Source organism: Falco peregrinus, chromosome 1 (genome assembly GCF_023634155.1).
Source record: "Falco peregrinus isolate bFalPer1 chromosome 1, bFalPer1.pri, whole genome shotgun sequence".
Taxonomy (NCBI): Eukaryota; Metazoa; Chordata; class Aves; order Falconiformes; family Falconidae; genus Falco; species Falco peregrinus.
The window spans coordinates 42,698,581-42,719,721 of record NC_073721.1 but is presented as its reverse complement, the minus strand read 5'-3'; the positions used below and the strand labels follow the sequence as shown (position 1 = coordinate 42,719,721).

Genomic DNA, 21,141 nt, shown 5'->3' with positions numbered 1-21,141 from the left:
CAGTCTCTCTTTCGCTTTGGGTTTGCACAGCCTTTTCCTTGGGATCCAGGGGACTTGTTTGTATTAACGTAATTGGCAAACACATTGTTCAAATATTAGCAGTGGCAGCAAAACCATTGTGCGGGACTAGTCAAGAGGCAAGCGGTCCCTTCACTCGCGACAGTTAAAACCTGGATGCTGTTGCCAGGCATGTTAGGTGCTGAATATGATCCAGAAAAGCCGTCCAGCTCTGAAGCTGGCTGAACCGCTCCAGTCTTAGTCATTACTAATTTGACTGGGGATAAAACTACATATAAAGGCTATTGTCTGCAATCAAAAGCAAGTGACAAAGCATTTGGCATTGCATTCGGCTGCCCCTGCTGCAGGGAGCAGATGAGGCAGTCCTGGTGCAGGAGCAGGATTAAGGCAGCTGTGCTGAAGGAGCCTCCCCGTCCCTGCATGCCAGGTCTGGTGTGCCCTCCCCTTCACTAATTCCAGCTGTGTGGTCCCAGAAGAGGTGAAGCAGGAGGGTTGCATAAGGCTGGATAAAGGTTTGAATCAGCAGCTCCAGCACTGCGGGAAAATGTCCTAATGGCTTTGCTGCTGCACCATGTTTATGTAACGTGTGAGTAAGGAGGTTTTCTGGGCAGCTTGTTGAACAGCACTTCATGGGAAGCATTTATAGCGGTAAGCCAAATTCCACAACCCCACTGAAATCAATGGCATTTTATGCCAGGTGTGAACCAAGTCAATATTTTTATGATGATGCCTTCACTGATATAGTCTTTGCCTAAAAAAAGAGAATGAAAGCCATCATGAAGCTCAGTTTATGCTTAAACATATGGACATGTGAATAATGCAGTTCCTGTATGGCAATAAAAGGATGGGAGGGTGATCTTCTAAACTCTTGATTGATTAATTTTATGTAGCAGACAATACCAAGCCTTTGACGTGATGAAGGGGCTGGGGTAGCCATGTCCATGTCTCTGATATGAGCCAGCCTAATGGTTGATGAAAGTGAGAATTTGAGTCATTCACTACTTATCTCCCTTCTAAGGCTGTGAAAAGAAGTGCCAACAAGATCACAGAGATCTCCAGATTACCTTCGTGTAAAACCGAGTGCCAGTGAGAGGAAGCTGGCAAAAGCATCTGTGGGATTAATAGGAATTCACTTACCTGTCACTGCCCTTTATACAAAACCTCCAGCATCTCCTCCTTCATGCCACTGGCCAATGGTACCAGCTTGCTTTTCAGGTAAGTCCCCAGTTCTTGGAGACATGTATTAAGGAGTACTTTTTGTGTGTGTGTAAGAAAACATGCAGTGGGTTTTTTCTGTAGACGCAATTGGAAAAAAAAACAATCCACAACTCCCCCCCACCCCATGATCCCAGCCTATCCTAATGATTTAAAATAGAGAAGACACATAAACAAGAATTAAAAACATGCTTCTAAAACCTCATGCATATTTTTTTCAGCTACTCTCATGCTGTTTGAACACGGAAAGCTGGGCATACTCTGGATACAGCCAATGTATCTCCTGCTATAACTCTGTTGGAGTTGAGATGAGCTACAGAAGCAAACAATTTGGCCCATAATTTTTCTCACAATCAGCAATTTAAAAAAATAATCTCTGAAGGCAGTGGGTGTTTGAACAGTGCTCTCTCTGCTCATGCTGATGCTTTCCCTTATGCTCCATCCTGAACCAAGCCGTGTGTGCTGTTTGAAGCCTTGGCAGTAGTACAGCCTGGACACAGAGTGGCCCTCCACCTTGTCAAAGCACCCAGACCATGCTTCTGCTCAGCTAGGCTCAGGCTAGACTACAACAGGAGTAAATCCCTCCCAGCCTGCCTTCTCACTTCCCCAGACAACTGACATTTGAAAGAAAATCCATCCAAAGTCTCTTCTACTTCAGGTATGTCACAGCAATGCCACGTCCTCCCTTCTATGGGTAAACTGAGGTATGGATTACCTATAATGACAATAGAGATTTTAACCCCCCAACTGTATATCCTGCTCATTGGAGTAATTTTCTTCTTAAACCCAGTCTTACACTTCAACTGAAAGTCTATCTTTAGATGAGAAGAGAGCAAAACCTGTGGCTTCAGCAAAGTGTTCCTGTTGGAACTGGAGAACCCTGGTGCTTTCAGTACGTTATTGTGTTCATTTAATTTTTTTTTTAAATAATGGGGGAAAATAAGAAAGCAAAAATCATTAAACAAAGCTTTTTCTTTTAATATGTATAAACTCAAAGAGATTGATGAACTGATTTCTTTTCTACACAACGGTTTTGTTAATGAAGTTTGTTGTTGCTTATTTACCTTTACAAATATCCAAGGACAGCTTCACAGCAGGGTTTATGTTATACCCCAGGAAGCAGAAAGTTTGTGGGTTTAAGGAAATGTTTTTATTTGACATTTATACCGGAACACAGATCTGATTCAGATGCAGAATTTTGTCCCACTAAGGTATTTCAATATATCAATATATCAATAGGGTTGATAACACAAAAAGCCAAACATAACCATAATTCTGTTGCAAAATAGTTGAAAAGTAGTTTGAAAATGCTAGAAATTTTATTTTAAGTTAAAATCCTCCAGATAAGTCAATTTGCTTCATGATAATTATATTTTGGGGCACATTATTCTCTCCCATGGCTTCAGATTAGGTCTTATACCTGTCTGCTTCAAAGGAAATGTTGAAGCCATTACTGTGATACTGATCTCTTTCAGCTGATTTTTTTTTTATGATTTTGATAGAAATGAAATACTTCTTTGCAAATATTTTGATGGAAAATTCCTAGCAATTTCCCAAAATTCGATAAATTCAATTGCATTCCTTAAATGGTCTAAATTCCAAGAAAACCAGCATCCTGAATCTGTGTCCAAGGGAAACAGATACACTCTTTCTAGTAGGTTTATTATGTTTCGATCTTCCTTGGTTGTGTCCCTGTGCCCCCTCTGGTTGTTGCTGTTCCCAGCGAGAATGGAGCACTATTATAATTTTGGCTGCTCCCCATTTGAGCATCCTGGCTGCTTGTACATCCCGTAGACACTGAGCTAGAGAGGTGCAGGGAAATGGAAGGATGCCTTCTGGGGAGCATCATTTCAGATCCATGCCAAATTTTTGTGACCACCCAGCCCTAAAATGGCATTTGTCTCCCATTTCCCCATCCCCAGACAGCTATTAAGAGCAGTCATATTCATTGCTAGCAGGTCACCACTTATCTTTCCAGCCTGTTATGTACTGATATACTATGGCAAGCACAGGAATAGGAGATCTTCACATGGAGCTGCAGATCCTGGACCATTTAAGATGATTCCAATAGGTTCCTTTTATTACTTTATTGCTACCAGGAGCCAGCCAACCGTAAAATAGCTGATTCAGGTTCAGCCACATGAAATTGAACACATCTCACTCTCTTCGCCCCACGACCCCCTCCCCCCTTCCTTCCCCCCAGTTGTACTTCACAGTGAGTTTTGATAAGCCTTAGGGATACGTGTCCCTGCATGATCCAAAGTTAATAAACCAACAATGAGATCCTGAAAGTACTAATGGGATAATATATGGGGAGAAAAATGTACTGGGGAGAAAAAAGAAGGAAGAGACAATATGTAGAAAAGGTGAGGGGAAAAAAGTAGAAAGAAGTAAATAGGGACAGGAGCAAAAAGGAAAAAATGAAAGTAATGCAAAAAAAAAAAAAAAGGGAAAGGATAGAAGGGAAAAGTGCAGATGGAGGAGACAGAATGGAGAAGATGAATGGGTGGGCTGAAGGAAGGCAAAGGAAGGGGAAAGCAAAGTAAGGAGTGATGAAAGAACTCCGGAGTGATCAGTTTTGCAGGTGCATCTCAGCAGGTTGCCTCTGATCGGCTCTCTCAGGGACACAGCATGTTACCTGGACTAATTTATAAAGGAAATGAAAAGGAAATGGACTTGTTATAATGAACACCATTAATTCACCTCTTCAGACTTCACTGTTTGAACAGAGAGTATCAAACTACTCAATTGTCATTTGTCTATTCCATTCTTTTCTGTTGCCTGTTGGAAATGACTGGTGAGCACATACACCCCCGAATGGCTGCACAGCCACTAATTAGCATATATATTGTTTGTCCTGGTACAAATTTATAGCAAACAGCAATATTTTACACTCCAGTAAAGTTAATAAATGAGGCTTTAGGCTATAAAAATTTCATGTTCTTTTGTGCAAAGGTCAATTACAAATAGTTAAGCACATATTCATCCAAAAGCTCTGGGCTTCAGCACTGGAAGAATAAAATGTATTTTGGTCAGTCTGTTTGCCAGCTGGACAAATGCCTCTCATACAGCCTCTGAGACACCTCTCTCCAAAAGACCACTCAGTTGTAGAGTGCTTTTGGCGGTGAGAGGACTGATGTCCTTTTTTAGCTTAGGGAGGGAAGATGCTCTGAAGTGTTGGAGGTACAATAGGATCACACTGGCCCAGGCTAGGGGAGACTTCAAAGATTGAAGTCTTCTCTGAGAAGTTCTGGGGTTAGAAAATCAGATGCATTCACTCAGCGTCTTCAGTGATGCTACAAAGGACAAAAACATAGGAAGATGTTAGAACTGTGCAATATGAATGCCCTTCCTCATTTTCAAGATGGAAGAAAATCTGGATTTAAAGGTATCTTTTATTTACATTATGTAGGAGCCACATTGTGCTCAAGACTGTAAATATATAACAGAGAGGGGGCCTGTGTTTTAAAGGGCATCATCTGCATATAAGTGATGCAAGGAGATTTTTGCCAGTTATGTGCTTTGTTACTAATATTATTCCTTTATAATACAGTTGCAACAGCAAGACTATAGCCTATTATATGGGGTCACATGTGAACATATAAAGAGACATCTCTCCTCAAGATTGAGAGCTCAGAAGGTAGGGAGTCAATGATATATGACTATACCTTCTTTGTAGTGCAGGGGGGGAGGAAAAGCATTGATCTTCCCTCCAACAGCCTTCTTAAGAATGGAGACATTAAATCGTTTTTTTTTTTTTTTGAGGGATCCTCGGGAAGCTGGTCTGTGAAGATGTGACAAGGTAATTCAATCAGAGGACATTGGAGATTACAGGATAGACTAGACCGAGCATAGGTTGCAGAAGGCTGGGTACTGGAGAGACACTCTGAATAAGAGCATCTGAAGACTTGACACTGCAGGAAGTTAGGAGCAGAGAAGGCTGGAGCCCAGACCATGGAGAAAGCAGTGTTAAACAAACTGTCATCCAGCACTTGTCATCAGTGTTAACCTGGTAACCAGGCAACTGAGAGATATGTAAGAAGCTCACTGCATCATCCAAAATGAAGGGATGTGTTTGGAAGGGATGAGAAAGGGCTTAAGAGCTCTGTGATTCATGGGATCAGCAACCCGTCATCAGGGGCTGTCAGGCTGGCAACTCAGGGGACACACACAGACTTCATAGGGTAGATCAAGGGTGAAACAGGAAAGCGTGGAAATGATAAGGAATCAGCTCAGATGGGGGCTGTACTGAAGATCTTAAGCTTCAGTTATTGCCATCGCTAGCAGCCTCTGAGCAATTTCTGCAGTCATCCCAAATGCAGTTTTTCACTTTGGTTTTACGCTTTCCCTCTCCCTCTCCATGGTTGTGCATCCAGTGTGTCTCTGTGGAGCTTTATCCTCAGCTAGGGGTCATATTCAGGTACACATAGCATCCCTCCACTGCCCAGAGACCATGTCAGGCATGACCAGCTCCAACAAAGGAGGCAGAGCCACTGGACTACAGTGACTATCCCCACAGCAGCAGGTGGGGATGGAGGAATAAAGTTGTTGAAACTGACCATTCACGTCCTGAGACTGGCATGTCTGCAGACTGGAGCAAGGAGACCCCCAAGCTGGATGGGTTTCATACAACGAATGGTTTGAAGTTCCTGTACAAAAAGGAGAAATTTGTCAGGGAACAGAATCTGTGTAGATGAGAGATGAAAGAACTCCGGAGTGATCGGTTTTGCTTGGCACATGAAGAGATGTAGAAAGGTTTTGGGACAAAGGAAGGGGTACAGAGAAAGGGTAGGAGGAAGGTGGAGGCCACTGGAAGGGTTGTTAATGCTCTTCATGCATCCAGAAAGGAGAACCTGGAGGTCAAAGCCTGTATCTCCCACTCACCCTGCTTTCCACTGGGTGAACTAGGAAGCAGAGTTCCCAGTTCTCAGCCCTCTGTGAGGAGGCACCCTACACACCACACACTTCTGCGATGGGCTTAATGGTAAAGTTGACTGAAGCTGAACTATTTCCATCATAACAGCCCGTGAGTTCATTTCCCCACATTTCCACCCAATCCATTTATTCAGCTGACATTAAGGGAGCTCTGCAGCAGCAGGCAATCCAGAAGAGAGCAATAACAGGACTGGAAAGGAGAAGCAGTCACCCAAGGTCAGCAAAAGCCTTTGGCTGCTAGTGCCAGGGTGGCTCAGCAAAGGTGACCACAAACGGGCAGAGATGTCTGTTTTGCAAAAGGCTGGTCAGTGTAGGAAAGAGGCCAGGCCTGACCTGAGCTGGGCTGGGGGAGGGGGTCAGAGATGCATCTGGCACCCAAAAAGGGAAGGGATGCTGATGTCTGCACTTGGTCAGAAGGAGACAAAGCTCAGCAAAGACGACAATCCAGCTGTGACTGTCATGTTGGCTTTGCTTCATTTACAGCACCTGTTAATTATACAAGGTTTGTGTTGGGAACATCTGGTAAGGTCCCTCCTTCTGTCCTGCTTCTGCATGAGCTGGTTTGGTTATGTTCTTCTCAGGATTTCAGTCCCAGGTTCAGGAGGAATTTATTTGATCGTTTGTCTCAAAGGTGACCTAAATCAGACCCAGGAGGTTCTTGTCTTTGTGTGCCCAGGCACCAGTTCTCATTCTGGTTTTAGTTATGTAACTTTGCGCTTTTAAATTGAGCTGTGAAACAATTTTAGAATTTCTTTTCATCTCAAACTGTAAAGGCTGATGAAAAGGGGTGTGTGTGTGTGTGTGTCTCTTCTGCTTGGATGTTTTCAGGGTCTTTATATTCTTCAAATTACAGGGAATCCTAAAGACAGACAATTTTAGCTCTCACTGCTCCAAATCTAGATTCTCCATATTGTACATATGTGAGGAAGTTTGCCTTTTAAACTTTTGGAATTACCAGAGCTAGAATGGGAAAAGCTTCTGATGTTTTGTTGCTCCCTCAAATTCAAGGGAGATTACATTTATTAAGCAGTGGTGTATATGTGACTGAGGAGCTCACTCTCAGAAAATGTTTACACAGGTGATTTCAGATGTAACATCTGGGATTTTAAAGCATTTAAATGAAGACTTTGGCTACAGCCTGTATCTGCACAAGCAGAAATGACAAGCCTTGTGACAGTGCCTCACCTTCACAAGGAAGTCAGCAGAGCTTCTGCCCACCTGGAGTTCAAGCCAAGTGAACAGAAATATGTCAGCAAAAACCCAGGTACTGTGATAAGAGTAAATATCTTCTGTTTTTTTAGTGATAGGTCACATGATGCGCTTTTCTATTTTTCTGCTATTAAATTGCAAAAACTCTGGGGGTTTTGCTTTTTAATGTTCTTTGTAAGCATTAAGAGAAGATTTGGATGAGGGTGGCCAGTGGTTTAGAAGAAAACAGCCACAGGAGTGTGCTTTTGTGAGACGAAGCCACTGTTGATGGTCCCCAGTTTCTACTGATGTGTCTTTAAACTTGCCACTGACTGATGGTGTGGGCTAATCCCTCCTCCTGGTACTGCAGAGATCCCAGGTTTTCCAGCCCGCTGCGTGCTGGACACTGTGCTGTAGCAAGGGCAGGGTAAGGGAGGCACCGGCCTGTGCCCTGAAGGCAGCGATGCTGGGAGGAGGGCACTCCCATACTAGAGCACACCCAGCTCTGCTGCTGTTATTTCCACCTTGGAAGTGGGGCCGTGGGTCCTCACATGAGGCTGGAAGGAGCCTAAGGAGTGTGAGAGGGGTTGTGCTATGATCCACGACATCTCCTGTAGCTCCAGCCATGGTGATCCAGGTGGTTGATAGATACGGGTTAGTTGTCCACTCTCTCACCTGGATATATTAACCCCTCAGGAGTTCAAAAACTCATATAGATTCAGAAATGTGGAAGTTCATGCTGGTCTCAACAAAGCTTTCAATGTTATTATCACTGTTAGTCAGAGACAGATTCCAAACACCCTCAGGAATTCACCTTTAATAAACAGTCACGGGGTGAGGGGGTGGGGAGCACCCAGCAAGGACCCTGTTATTATTTTTTCCCTTTCTTCAGTGTTGCTCTCCCTCAAATATCTCTGAGCCATAGGGGGCTGCTGGTGTGGTGGGGATCTTATTGCAATTCATTTCTCATCCAAATTAAAATCAGCGCGTTCAGTTCACCTTGCTGTGCTGACTGAGTGCTTTTGCTGGAACAGAGTAAGTCCAGTGGTCCTTGGCAGTGACAAAGGTGGGAGGTGGACACTGGAGACCGCTACCTGAGAAGATAAATGATAGTTATTGTAAAATTAAAGCTAGCCCAAATTACCCCCTCCTGTTTCCACTGAAGTTAAGCTTGGAAAGTAATAAGATTACCTTCAGACCACGGTCTTGTGAGGATGTGATGTAGCAAATGTCATCTACACCTGGAGAGGGTTAAAGAAGGAAAAAATACAATTCCTTTGTCAATATGCAATGGTACAGCCACCTCAGTGCCACAGCTAGGCTGTGCCCCTGAGACGCTGCTCAAACCACTTCTCTCCTGGCAGCAACCATCCTCTGAGACCTGGGTCTGCTCCAGGTGGCCCCTCAGGCTCTGCTGTTCCCCTTTCCACTGTGCTGGACAAGAAGTAGTAACAACATCCAAGTGTCTGCCACAGCCACAGGTCCCTTTTAGTATATGATGGTGGCAACATAAGGCAGTTTCCTCAGGGTAGCAGGATTTGGCATCCCCAGGCAATGTGAGGAGATGTGGGGGGAAGTCAAGCTGATAAAGCCCTGATCGGAGTCATGTGAGTGACTTGCAGGATTCATTCGGCTAAATCGCTGATGGGGTTTGGGTCATTGTTCTCAAGCTTATTACCAAATCTTACTGCCATCGGTAAGAGGAGCACAGCCTCGGCGTCTTCAGCAGGAAAGTCAGTAGTGGGGTTTCTCTTCACTGCTGTTCAGAAATCTAAATTACAAATGCATCCCTTTGAAATCTCCTTTCGCTTGGGAGTAGAAGCATGGGCTCCAGGGTTTATTTTATGTTTTACTATTTTATTCCCATTCTTTCTTTCTTGTCTTCAAAAGGTGCTTCTCACAATGCAGAGGGAGGATCTGTTTCTTAGTTTAAGAGGGGAAAAAAGTAAATGTGGAACAATACTTGACAAAATAAGCCTATAAGGGAAAATCTTCCAGCAGTTTTGCTTTTTATTGCAAGTTAGTATGTACACCCCCTGCTCTGACATTATTTTATAATCTAAAATACTGCTACACAGTAAAAAAAAAAAGAATACTAATATATTATTACTTCTTTGCCTGGCTTCATGATGGACACCTTGGGTAGGGTTACCAGTAAGGTACAAGCAGCTGGTGTCTCTGTTGCCTTTGACAACGGCTCCTTGTACCCTCCTCTGACTCTGTCGCCTCATTTCTATGTGCTGCAGAGCCTGTTTACTTGGCCAAGAGCCAGGAGCCTTCCAACAGAGGGAAGGATTCCACCATGTGAAGATATTTATTGTCATATGTACACAACCTCTGACATCAACTTAATGTCTTGTTTTTATTGACCCATTTTGTGCTTCTGAAGTCTGTTTTAAAAGCCTGTTAGCGGCAGGTGTGCTCCCATGTCCTTGTTAATTGGCCAAGCTTTTCAGAGCTCCCAAAGAGCACAACCAAGCAGTATCTCCTTATCTCCAGGGCTCAAACTCCTGGTGTCAGCTACTGCTGAACTCCCCCCTGGAGCCCAGGAGTGGAACAGCTTTGGAGCCAGACAGAGAAAAGTTGTGAGGCAAGGAGGAGGGGGGAGGACTGGAATGGACTCCAGAAAAAAGAATGAAAGTAAGAGAATAGCAGAAGAATGAGACTTACCATGGCAGACCAGGATGGAAAAAATTAAGAGTTTCCTCAGGGTAGCAGGAGGATCGTAGGGGGATAAGCTGGTGTTAACATAAAAAGAGCAGTGTGGGAGATGGAGGTGGAAGAGCAAAGGTTTATGGGAAGGAGAAAAGAGAGAAGGCAAAAAGAAATAAAATAATTGAAAAAAGATTCTAAGGAAGACAAAGAAAGAAGGAAAAGTATAGCAAAGAGAGTTTGTACTTAATCCTCCTGGAGCTGCTGGGTCTAGTTTGAGGATAAGCATTCTGTGTCTGTGTTTTAGAGGCTTTTCTCGCTCCATATGTGAGTATCAACCTTTTGGGCTGTCCCTATTAATGGTGGCCTGGCAAGAGGACACTGCAACAAGAAGAGAGCGGTCCCTACCAAAAAGGTGCATTTCTTCCAAGGGTGGGTTCCTCTATTCCAGGGCAAGCCAGGAAACTGCTCTGAGTGTGCATGAGGTCCTCTTGGGCTTTCCACACCGCCAGTAACACCCAGTGTTCAGCTCTGGGTCCTACCAGCCACAGCCATGGGATCCATCCCTGCAGACTCCTGATCCACCTCCGCGTCCTCAAGGCAAAGCGCTTCACAGTATGTTCAAAGCTGAACAGATACTTAAGTACCACACAGAACGGGGGTCAGCATGCCCAGTACCTCACAGGATCAATCTCTATGAAAACAATGCCTTAAGTTTTCACGTACTAGCTTGCAGTAGCCATTTTTATGTTACAGGCATTGTGAGTACCACAAATAAAACAAAAATGTAGTTGATGAGACAGCAGGAAGGGAGAATCTTTACAAATTTTTACCTAAATTCGGCAATTATTACTGTGTCACTGAGGCAACACTCTTTTAGGAAGCTTCTGAGGAAAGTACATCAACCTGTTTCACTGTCTTTTAGCAGGATCAGGGCCGTTCCTGGGCGTTGAGAGCTGGAAGCCAGCTAGGGCTGAGCAGAGACTACGGCCTTCCCATTCCTCACTCAAAATCACTACCTGCCACCCTCAAAACCCGCTGAAATATGCTCCCCATGACTCGTCTGAGCTCCCCACTGTCAGAAGCCTCTTTGGAGTTCCAATTTAACTCCTCCAGGGAGAGTGTGCCTGGAAGGAAAGAACAGAAGCTTACTAAATGAATCTCTTAATCACTGTCATTTTAGCCTTAAAAAACCCAGCCAAAACAATGGTATATTACTTGCAGACAAATGGAAGTCCAGAAGTGAATTCTCCCTTCATCTGATCACATCCCTCTTGAGAAATCTTTTTTGTTGAGCTGATTATATTTTTTTTTTCATAAAGCATATTTCCTTTGATATTTTTCATATTCCTCAAGGTGAAAATGCTAGGCAAAAATGTTTTGTTTCTGTGCAGAAAGAAAAATAATGTGTATACCAAGCTTTGAAGCCTTGACTAAACATAACCAGAGTGTTCTCAGGAGGCCCCAAGCCCAGGACATGCCTTGATGGAGCAGGCTGTAGCCCACCATCAGTTTGTGCTAAAACTAAGAGGACTTTTTCCCTGCCACTACTGGAAGGTGCGGGGTGAGACTGAGCAGTACAGACCCACATTGCCAGTTTGCTATGGATGCAGCCATCCTCATGACAGCACTGGTGTTGCCCCTAGCCCCCAGCTGGTCAAAATTGTGGTGCACCCAACATGAAGTATCATAGTTAGATGAACCTGAATGGCTAAAGTATAATTTACTCTCCATGTTAAGCTGTCATAACATCACATCCAGGGGCCAGGGGGCAGAAGCAACCCATCTTTCTGCTCACTGTGGAGCTTGCAGGATTTAATTCTGTTTGAGTTTGGCCTGGTGATCCTAGGCAGCCCTTGGGAGTGAACTGCCTGTAGATTTCTGGTGGTTGACCTGGGATTTTGGAAAAGCAACTGGTACAGATATTGTCTCCTTGCTATTAGTTGTCCTGGGGTAAGCCTCACCATAAGGATATAGCTCTGCTTGCTAGATGGTGATCTTTGAAGAAAAGACTGAAATTGAATTGCAGAAGGCTCCGTAGCTTCAGTGACATTGCCTACATGCCACGCACAACGAGGAGGAAAAGCTGAGCCCTACCTTTCGTCCATGCAGTGAGCTTCCTGCATCTGTGGAATGTTTTCCCAGGCTTGTGGAACAAATGAAATACAAAGAGGCCCTGCTAGCCTCTGCTTCCATCCGCAGCTGCCTTCAAATTGTGCATTCAGAAAGCAAGCCAGAATGGAATCCATTTAACAAATTCTGTTTGAAAGCTGGAAGGAGGTTTGCAGCCAGCAGAGGAGGGAAGCTCTGGAACAGCCTTCAGCAGGAGTGGGTGGCAAGCAGCAGCCTGACTAGTTTTATGATGAAGCTCACTCAGATTGCAAGTGGGATTGTGTAGTGTGGTTGCCTGTGGTAGCAGGGGACTGGATGCAATGACCTTTGAGATCTCTTTCCATCACGTGCTCTTTGACGGCAATGAAGTCACAGGATATAATGGGCATAGTTCAATTCTTTTCATGGAAGCTACTTCAGTTTACACCAGCTGAGAATCTGCCCTAGTGTGGCCAAAGTCAAGGCTGGCAACCTTTAATCCTTGTAATGTGTGATAACACCTCAGCCCTCTCTGCCTACACCTGGCTTCCTGATGATGCCAATGATGTCTTTATTCTGCGATGCCTTTTTCTGTTGTAGAGATGATAGCAATGGCCTATCGGTGGCCACATTCAAATATATATTTTTCTCTTTGTCTGGCAATAAAAGATACCTTGAAAGAGCAAGGATGGTGGTGAGAGTGTCAGGTGGGGTCACGAGGCACAGGCATTCCACAAAAGGGAACAAAATAACAATGAGAAAATACCTCAAAACACCTTCCAGAAATAACAGCTTAATTAATACAGCTTTTATTTGCTCAGTGGCTGAACCTCCTTTTCCTATGCTTTGGAATGACCACTGGGGAGTATTAGTAGGAGCTCAACTTTGTTTCTAAGCTTTAGTCCTAACAACATGCTTTGATAGAGAAATGTGTGTGAAATCAGGGGGAGCGATACACAGCATGTGGACTCTGAGTTGTGTCAGAACTAACCAGCACAACGTGAACATGGGATACAGAGTACTATCAATGTCCTGTCTGTTTTTTTAAATACACATATATATCTCTGTCTCACAGAGGGACAGTGTGCCCCCAGTCAAAGCGCTAGATGGACTACAAACAGACGAAAAAGGACAACCTGCAGAAGCTTACAGTTCAGGTAAGTGATGGCACAAAAAAATAATTCCAGGAAAAAATATTCGGCAAATAAATCCAAAGAATTAATTATCTCAGCTGTAGGAGGGCAAAATGAGTCTAATAAATTAGAAAGAATTTCTAAAGCAAAATTAGCTGAATAAACCCATGGCTAGAAGTTAATCATTGCAGTGCACAAGCATAATGCAACTTCCCCAGGTGACCCTGTGCATGGAGAGTGACCCGGTGTGGATGTCCCAGCCAGACATGTCGGAGTTGGGGAGGGAGGTGGGAACCGAGGGTTTGTTTCACTCTTTTATGGAACCCTGGCAGCCCACTGCTCATCAGGCAACAGATGCCTCAGTGTGAACCCAGTCCATTCCTGACTGGAGACTGACACTGGGTTGGTAGATCTAGCTGTTAAGCTTTGTAAGACTTCCAGATTTGTAGGGCTTTTTTCCTAGTTTCTGTGGTCAGCCAAAATGGCATCTGTTTGTGCTGTTGTTTCTCTAGGGGTCTTTCGGGATCTGCCGTGCATGCACTGCTAGTGTAAACTGACATCCTTATATATGTGAGGATACCAAAAGAAGGATCTAGCTTTATAATCCCATCAAATAAATTTGTCCAAGCTGCACAGGAAAGCAAGTCCAGTTGCAGGGTTTTTTTGATTAATTGATCCTACTGGCAACAGCTCAAGGGTACAAAAGTTTGTGGTTTCTCTTACCGCCCCATATTGCCAAGAAGCCGCCCTACATTTGACATGGGAATAACATCAAGATATGCCTCCATCCACCCCCATGGAAGGGCAGGCTAGAATAGGGAACGTGCCAGGTCAGTACTCTGTGGCCCCAGACATCGCCATGGAGGAGGGAATGATGCCCCAGACATGTTCTGCTCCTGCCAGCATGCACCACAGCACGTTTTCTGTGCATCCCCACTGTTACTGAGGGAAGACTTGAAGTGCTGTCTAAAACTCCGCTTTTAAGAAACCTCAGCAGCTGCCCAAGGACACTAGTTTGCTTAATTGCTGTATCAGTACATTCAAAGATACTCACTATCTCGCTATCGGCCCTAGCGAAACATGTATTATCCGTTTGTCCTTGCAACCAGCCATCCCCTTGCAAAGTGATTAAAGTAGTCTTGTGCTGGATGAACCGTGCACATCTTTTTTTCTCCTGCTGCCCCCAAAAGATATCATCCCCCCTGCCTTCCTACTAGTCACGACAGGGATTCTTACTTGCAATTTATTATGTTTGCACTCATTTGTTTTCCTTCAGAAATCTTTGAGATGCTGCATCCAGTGACCTCTGGCAAAGGGATGGGAATAGCACACACTTTTATCCTGACATTAGGCAGCAGTAGTGACAAATTGGTTTACTTTTCTGCCTGAGCCTGGGGGTTGTGAATAGGGAAAGGCGGGGTTTATAAGCCTGGATGTCTGAAATATGCTTTGTAATCTCTCCTTTCTGATGTTATTTAAAATATATATTTGGGCTTGTCTATTACTGTCTGGGAATACAGAAAGTTTTGCCCGAATGGACCGAACCTTCTGGTGGGAAATAAACTTGTTACCTCATTATGCCAGGATTTTTAATTTTTATTTCATAACAGCTAAATATACATATTCAGTTGTGTGAGGATGTATTCTACTATGCTAGGAAAAGGCACGGCAGGCAAATCTGCAACCACACTTTCCAGCATGAAAATACCAAGCCATGTACCAGTGAACTGAGGTTCGGAGGTGTGCACAGCCCTAGACAGTCCTCAAAGCTCATGGAACCTGCTGGTAAGTACTTTTCCCACGACTTCACTGTTCCTAAACAGAGCAGAAATAGCCCAGCAGATGGGGAACTCTGGGTGGTTCTTGAAAGTGCAAAGTGCTAATAGTGATGATTTTGGTTTCACTAATTGTGTTTTGTTATCACCTCTCCTGCCCCCCAGCGCACATACCCCCATGGACACATCCACCTTTGTGGGGTGCCCAGAAAAGTGGCACAGGCACTGAAGTGATGGAGATAACTTGCATGGAATTCAAAATACTGACCCTTTTTGCAAAAGCTGTAAGATTTACTGATGAAAATCGCTCCCTAACAGGTGGGTATTGTTGCCTTTACTATGTTCCTCATCGATTTAAAAACCAAGGAAAGTTTATATAACACTGGAGCACTTTTCCATAAGAGTCTGAATAGCCATTTCTAAAAGGACATTTGTACATTTGATTCTTCATCTTCCGTTCTGGCTGTGCTAGTTGCTGTTGTTCTGAGATTGATCCGTGCAACACACTGTTCATCCCAGTTCAGCGCACTACCAGAAGAGCTTTTTAGTGTTCCCGTGTTGCTGCCATGTTCTGACCTCAAAGGGATGGTCTCAGAAAGCTGCATGTGTTCCCTCCTCCACTTTCTTTTTTGTGGCTGATGTTATCTTGTGTTATCTTAATTACATACTTTAAGGATGCCTGCTGCACAGATCATTGATGGAGTTTGATGCTTGTTAATATCGCATTGCGTTATGAAAATCTGGTACATTAAGGCCTTGGTGTCTTTCCAAATTATTCTGAAGATATAAAAAACTTAATAAGCAACCCACTTACACTAATACAGACTAATAGGTTGAGAAGAGGGAGGGTGCGTTTGAGAACGTGTTTATTTGAGGGGTTGTGAGTAAAATGATTTAAAGAGCCCTCAATCAAGACTTGCTACTTAAGGTCAGGATTTAGTGTCATTATTAGGGTTAGTACTGATGGGGATAGTAGATACCAATTTGTGGTCGAATCTAGTCAACCTTCACACTTGTATTTAATTTTTCCCCAACCAGCAATTTGTCTTTAAATGTGAACACTTAGCTAAATCGGATGCAGATGGTTGTTTTTATCAAATGAATGCTGTTTTATCACTTTAAAAGCTTTTGTTTTTAGTCAAGTGAAGGAAGTGGGCAGCACTCCCTTGTTTTTGAAAGAAGAAGAGCATATGCTTTTTAATTTGAAATGTAGCACTAATAGCATTATCCACAGGGGGATAGGCTGTGCTATTGTGGATTGTGGATAATGCATTTATGCTCAAATATCCTTTATTCCCTCCTGAGTGAAAGAATTTAACAGCATATTGTATTACCATGCCATGGAGAATATAGTTTACTCTAAGAGTGAGTTTTTTTGACAGTATTAACTCTTCTTATAACGCTATGTTGAAAAAAAAAACCCTCAACCTATCATGAACAGCAAAAAAATACTGTTGAGGGGAGATCTGGAGATAATGCAGACAAGAGCCAGAGACAGTTTCAAAAATAGCTTTACTGACACATCCTTTTTTTGCATTTCTCAGTCTCTGCTCTCCTCTCGCCAGAAGTTGGTGCTCATGCTACAACGGTGCCAAGCTGTCGGTGCAGCAAAATGGAGAGAAGCAGGCTTGAGACGAGCAAACTCAGTCCGTTTGTGACTTTCTGTAGCAAACTCCTTCTCCTCTGGGCTGTAAGACAAATGGTTTAATAACCCAGAATGCTGTGCTCTTTGCTTCAGCAAAGTTGAATCTCTGCATTCAGCCTTATTCACAGGTATCTCCAACAACCTCCCGGGAAAATGTTGAACAAAGGAGATCATGGCTTGGAGGCCTGGGGCTGGCCTTGCTTTGTTTGCTTTTCATTGTAAAGCTTATCTTGCTGTGTCATATGGTTAAAAACTGGAGCCTTGCCTCCAAGATAGCAGTGGGAAGGCAAGAAAAGCTTGTGCGCATTTGTCTTCAGGTCAGTTTTATAAATGAGTGTACCGATGCAGCCCCCAAAAAAATGCAAGGGAGAAACTATGAGCAAGAGAGAACAAGTCCTAACTTCTCTCCCATCATGTGGTTTTCTGGAAGTGAAAAATCTGAACGGTGCTCTCATGCTCTCTCACCAGAGAACTGGCTGCACTCCAATAATGAAGTGCTGGACTGGTACCTCTGCTGTGAGACAGCGAGCCCAGCCCTGGCTAGCCTGGCTGGACTGCATTTGGAAAATGAAACCAGGTCTTCGACACAGTTCCCACCTGCCCAGGATCTTGGGATGCCCTAGTAGTCCCAGGGACAGTAAGCCAAGCCTGTTAGAGATATCAAATCAGAATCGGGGGGCTGAGGGTGAGAAGTTCAGTGGAAAGAAGGCACCACAGCCCACAGGGTGCAATGTCCAAGTGGGGTGCCAAAGGAGAGGGAAGAAGTTTTTGAAATCAAGTAGGGCTCACCCAGTGTTCACCCACTACTTAGTAGCAGGAAACACAGAAAGAATTCCTGCTGTGTCCCAGGAGAATTCAGCTGAGGCCACAGCTTGCGCCTGAGCTGGCACACTGATGGGCAGCAATTGCTTCAGATCTCTTTCGGCCAGGGCAGGTGGCACATGCTGTGGCTCCGCTTGCTGCAGCTCCGCTCACAGGGTCACAGAGCACAGCGGTGTGGTGTCCATCGCAGTGCTTTGCTGTGAAGCATGGCAGCATCTGCGTCTTCTTCAGCAAAGCGAGGATTAATTTTACCCAGCTTTACCCATGTAAAAGTTTAGATGTCTAAGCCAGTGATTTAGCCTTCCTCTACAGGCTGTGAAGAGAAAGGGAGACATCTCCAGAGGATGAGTCACTTCTTCCTATGTACAGTGTCTAAAGTGGGTGGGATGACTCATCCTCCAAAGGTAACAGTCTCTCTTTCTATGGCTTAAATGACTAGTGTCAACTGAAAACCTAACTTTTTGGTGGCAGAAATTAGCCATCTTCACTGTTACCTGCATTCATCTGAAGTTATTTTCAAAACTCAGAGTGAGGTGAGAAGGCTTACTTCTCAGTAGATGGCCCCTTCAAAGGACCATTTTGTTCTTTCTCCTGGGATCTGCACATCTTTGCCCTTCAGAAATGGTGCTTAAATGGTTTGCTCAAGTTACATGGAGTCAGAGAAACTAAAGCCTGTTGGAAACATAAAGAGAAGTCACTTGACCCATCCCCAATGCACAGACAGAAAGCTGCCGTTAAGTTTTGTTATCCTTAATGTTTCCTCCTTTCAACAGTGCCTTCCAACAGTCAGTAAGAAAATTTCAGTTGTCTTCAATGGGCTTTCATCCAAGCCTGCAGAGAGAGCAACAGAGAAAATACAGCTGCAGAGGCAAATCAACAGAGGGGAAAGGTAATGACATGAGAGAGGCAAAAAATGTAATTGTGAGAGGGGAGAGAGAGGGAAACAAAGAGAGGTGTTTTAAAGATTGAGCAGTGGAGGAACACAGAGGCAATGCTTAGCGGAGAGGAGATCTGGGCAGGGGGAGAGGGACAAACCTGTACCCTTGAAATACGCATCTCTTCAGTGCTGCTGCATCACTTCCATTTGAAAATGCCTAACTGCTCTTCAGTTTAATCATTGCTGCACTTTTGGGTATAAGATGAATAATTAAGCCTGGGAGTAGAATACAGCAAGTGTTAATAGGGCAGAAGCTACTGCAAAGTCCTTATAAAAAGCTGTGCTTGCAGCACAAAGTGGCTGCTGTTCTCTGCGTCCCCAATCACGAAGTGAGGAGCATGAAAGTACTAAATTAAATGAAGTGCATCTGTATCCATTCTCCTGGACTTTTTTTCCCCTGCGTTTGATACTATCGCTTGCTAAATAATACCCCATCTCTAGCAAAGGATGAACAATGTAATTTTAAATTGCCCTTCCAAATCAAACCAGGACAGACAACCTGCACAGCCCACCCTGCCGTGCCTACACCCACGGACTCTCACAAGCACAGCCTTCTCCCTTACCTAAGTTAATGTTTAAAGAAACTATCTGGTGCCTTAAAGAGACAACTCAGCCTGAAGTGGCAGTGTTACAGAGTTCATCCTCTTTGATGAGTTCAAGATTGCTTCCTCTTGCTGTCAGAAGATAAAAAATGAAGAAATAAACACCCACTTCAAACCATGAGAGACAACAATTACACAATGGCCAAGAAGACACTGGGCCAGCTCCACTGTCCAAGCGCCTTGTGGTACCAGCTCGTGCGTACAGCAAGAGAAGGTGCAGCAAGGAAAGACTATAAATGGAATAAGACACAGCTGTTAATCCAGGTACAAAGCAAGTTATTGTGGTTTGCTGCTCTGTATGCTGTTTCGCCTCAATCTGAAATGCCTCTCTTTCCCTGAGCGTGCTTCTGCCTCAGCCTGCGGACCACCAGGACCACAAAACAGTAGCTCAAAAGAAAACAGGTCATATCTGAATCACCCAAAACCTGTTCAGAGACAGTGTTGTTCATTCCTGAGAGATCAGACTGAGTGTCACGCTAAACAGCAAATGCAAAAATCCTCTTTCAGGTCTTCATTTTCTGTATGCACCCAATTAAACAGTGCTATATAAACTATTCAAATTAGACTGGGAAGGAAGAAAGACAAATAGTTATTTTTAAGTACTTGGGAGATGTTTGGAAATGGGAGGTCATAAAGGTAAAGAGGGAAGTCAATAAATAGAAAGGAGGAAATTATTTTTAACCATTGCAGATAAGGTATTTTTAGAGCAATCACCTGAAAGCTCCCTGAACGACACAGGATGATAAGCACTGCCCAACACAGCAGCAATCATGGGAGCTGAGTTACAGCCTGGCTCAAACCCTTGTTCCCTTGCTTCTTTCAAGTGAGTTTCAGTGAAAAGATTTTTTTTCTTTTCCTTTTTTCCCCACCTCCTGTCCTCACTGCTATCACTGAGGGTACCTCAGAGAATCTGGCTCGTGTATGGACATCTGAGGAAATTTTCAGTTATTGCTAAGTGGGTATTTCCCCCCCTCTTTGGTTTGTTTTTCATCCTTTTCTTTTTGACTGGTGTCCTCTCACCTTTGCACTAAGTGGAAGAGATGAAAAGCTGAGCCTCCACAGGCAAGCATGTGTGAAAAGAAACCAGAGCTGATGTCCAAAGGGACTGGAGGACCTTGGGGCCAGGGGGATACATCTCTGGCTGAAAAATCATCAAGGGATGCCACACACAGGGCAGGGGTGCTGCCAGAGGAACATCGCCCCTATCCATCCCTGCAATGAACCTCCCTGCTGCAGGCAGCAGATGCAGGCAGAGCTGCCTGGGGAGCCTGTGTGGGTTTTTCTGTGGGAGGACAGAGGGATATCACTGGATTTTTAAGTTCACTTTTGGTCCTCACAGTCTGGGGAAAATAGCTGTCTTGGAGCCATCTTCCCATCTGCTATCTTAAGCTGAACGTCTTCCTGCATCTTCCCGGTCATTGACACCGATGGTGCCTCTGCTGTCCAGATTTTCCAGAGTGAGGGCAATGAGAAGGATCAAAGCAAAACAGAGAAGATGTCAAATGATAAATATTTGACTTTGAAACATGAAAAAGAAGATGAAGAGCAGCATCAAGGGAATCAGTCTCTTGGGATGTCCTGCATTCTGAATGCACATTTTGTACTGCTAAGATAGGAGTTGTGAATGCAGTGTGTGGGTTTTACAAGAAAATAGAATCAGCCAGAAGAGAAGACCTCTGGGAAATCACAGAATGTGTGCATGCTTTATGGTTTGTATAAAATTAAATGATCTTTTTTTTCTTAGAGATATTGATCCTTGTTCTTTTATTATTATTATTATTTATTTATTTTCCACTCTTATTTGATTGTCCATATCCCTGTCTTTCAGGTCCCTTGTTTGAATTTGTTCTATTTATGTGAAACAGGTTGATAACTCTCATCTCTTCTCTCTTGCTCTCAATAATTATAGGTCTCCTAGGAAAGCTGGCCTTCAGTAGAAATTTTGTAAAGGTTTTGAAAGATTTTATTAGAAAAGATTTGGATCCTGCACAATTATCAGTTCTGAAAGGTGCTTTGCCCACCTCCTCCAGTGGAAGTGTTATTGATCATCTCACAAAAGGAAGGCATGTACTTACAGAGAGAAAAGGTGAGGTCTGGTTGCCTCTTCAACATCAATGATAAAATTGCA

General features: G+C 43.9%; 2 long non-coding RNA genes across 2 annotated transcripts; both read left to right on the top strand.

Annotated features, from left to right (window-relative positions):
- Positions 1-373: 373 nt before the first annotated feature.
- On the top strand, positions 374-1,884 carry LOC129783679 (uncharacterized). The gene is made up of 3 exons (XR_008745468.1): positions 374-666; positions 1,037-1,233; positions 1,455-1,884. It is a non-coding gene; the product is annotated as an uncharacterized LOC129783679 (long non-coding RNA).
- A 2,901-nt stretch (positions 1,885-4,785) lies between these two features.
- LOC114010465 (uncharacterized) lies at positions 4,786-20,799 on the top strand. The gene is made up of 7 exons (XR_003551889.2): positions 4,786-4,873; positions 4,999-5,035; positions 7,247-7,432; positions 13,175-13,256; positions 14,890-15,017; positions 15,173-15,325; positions 16,552-20,799. It is a non-coding gene; the product is annotated as an uncharacterized LOC114010465 (long non-coding RNA).
- Positions 20,800-21,141: the final 342 nt, after the last annotated feature.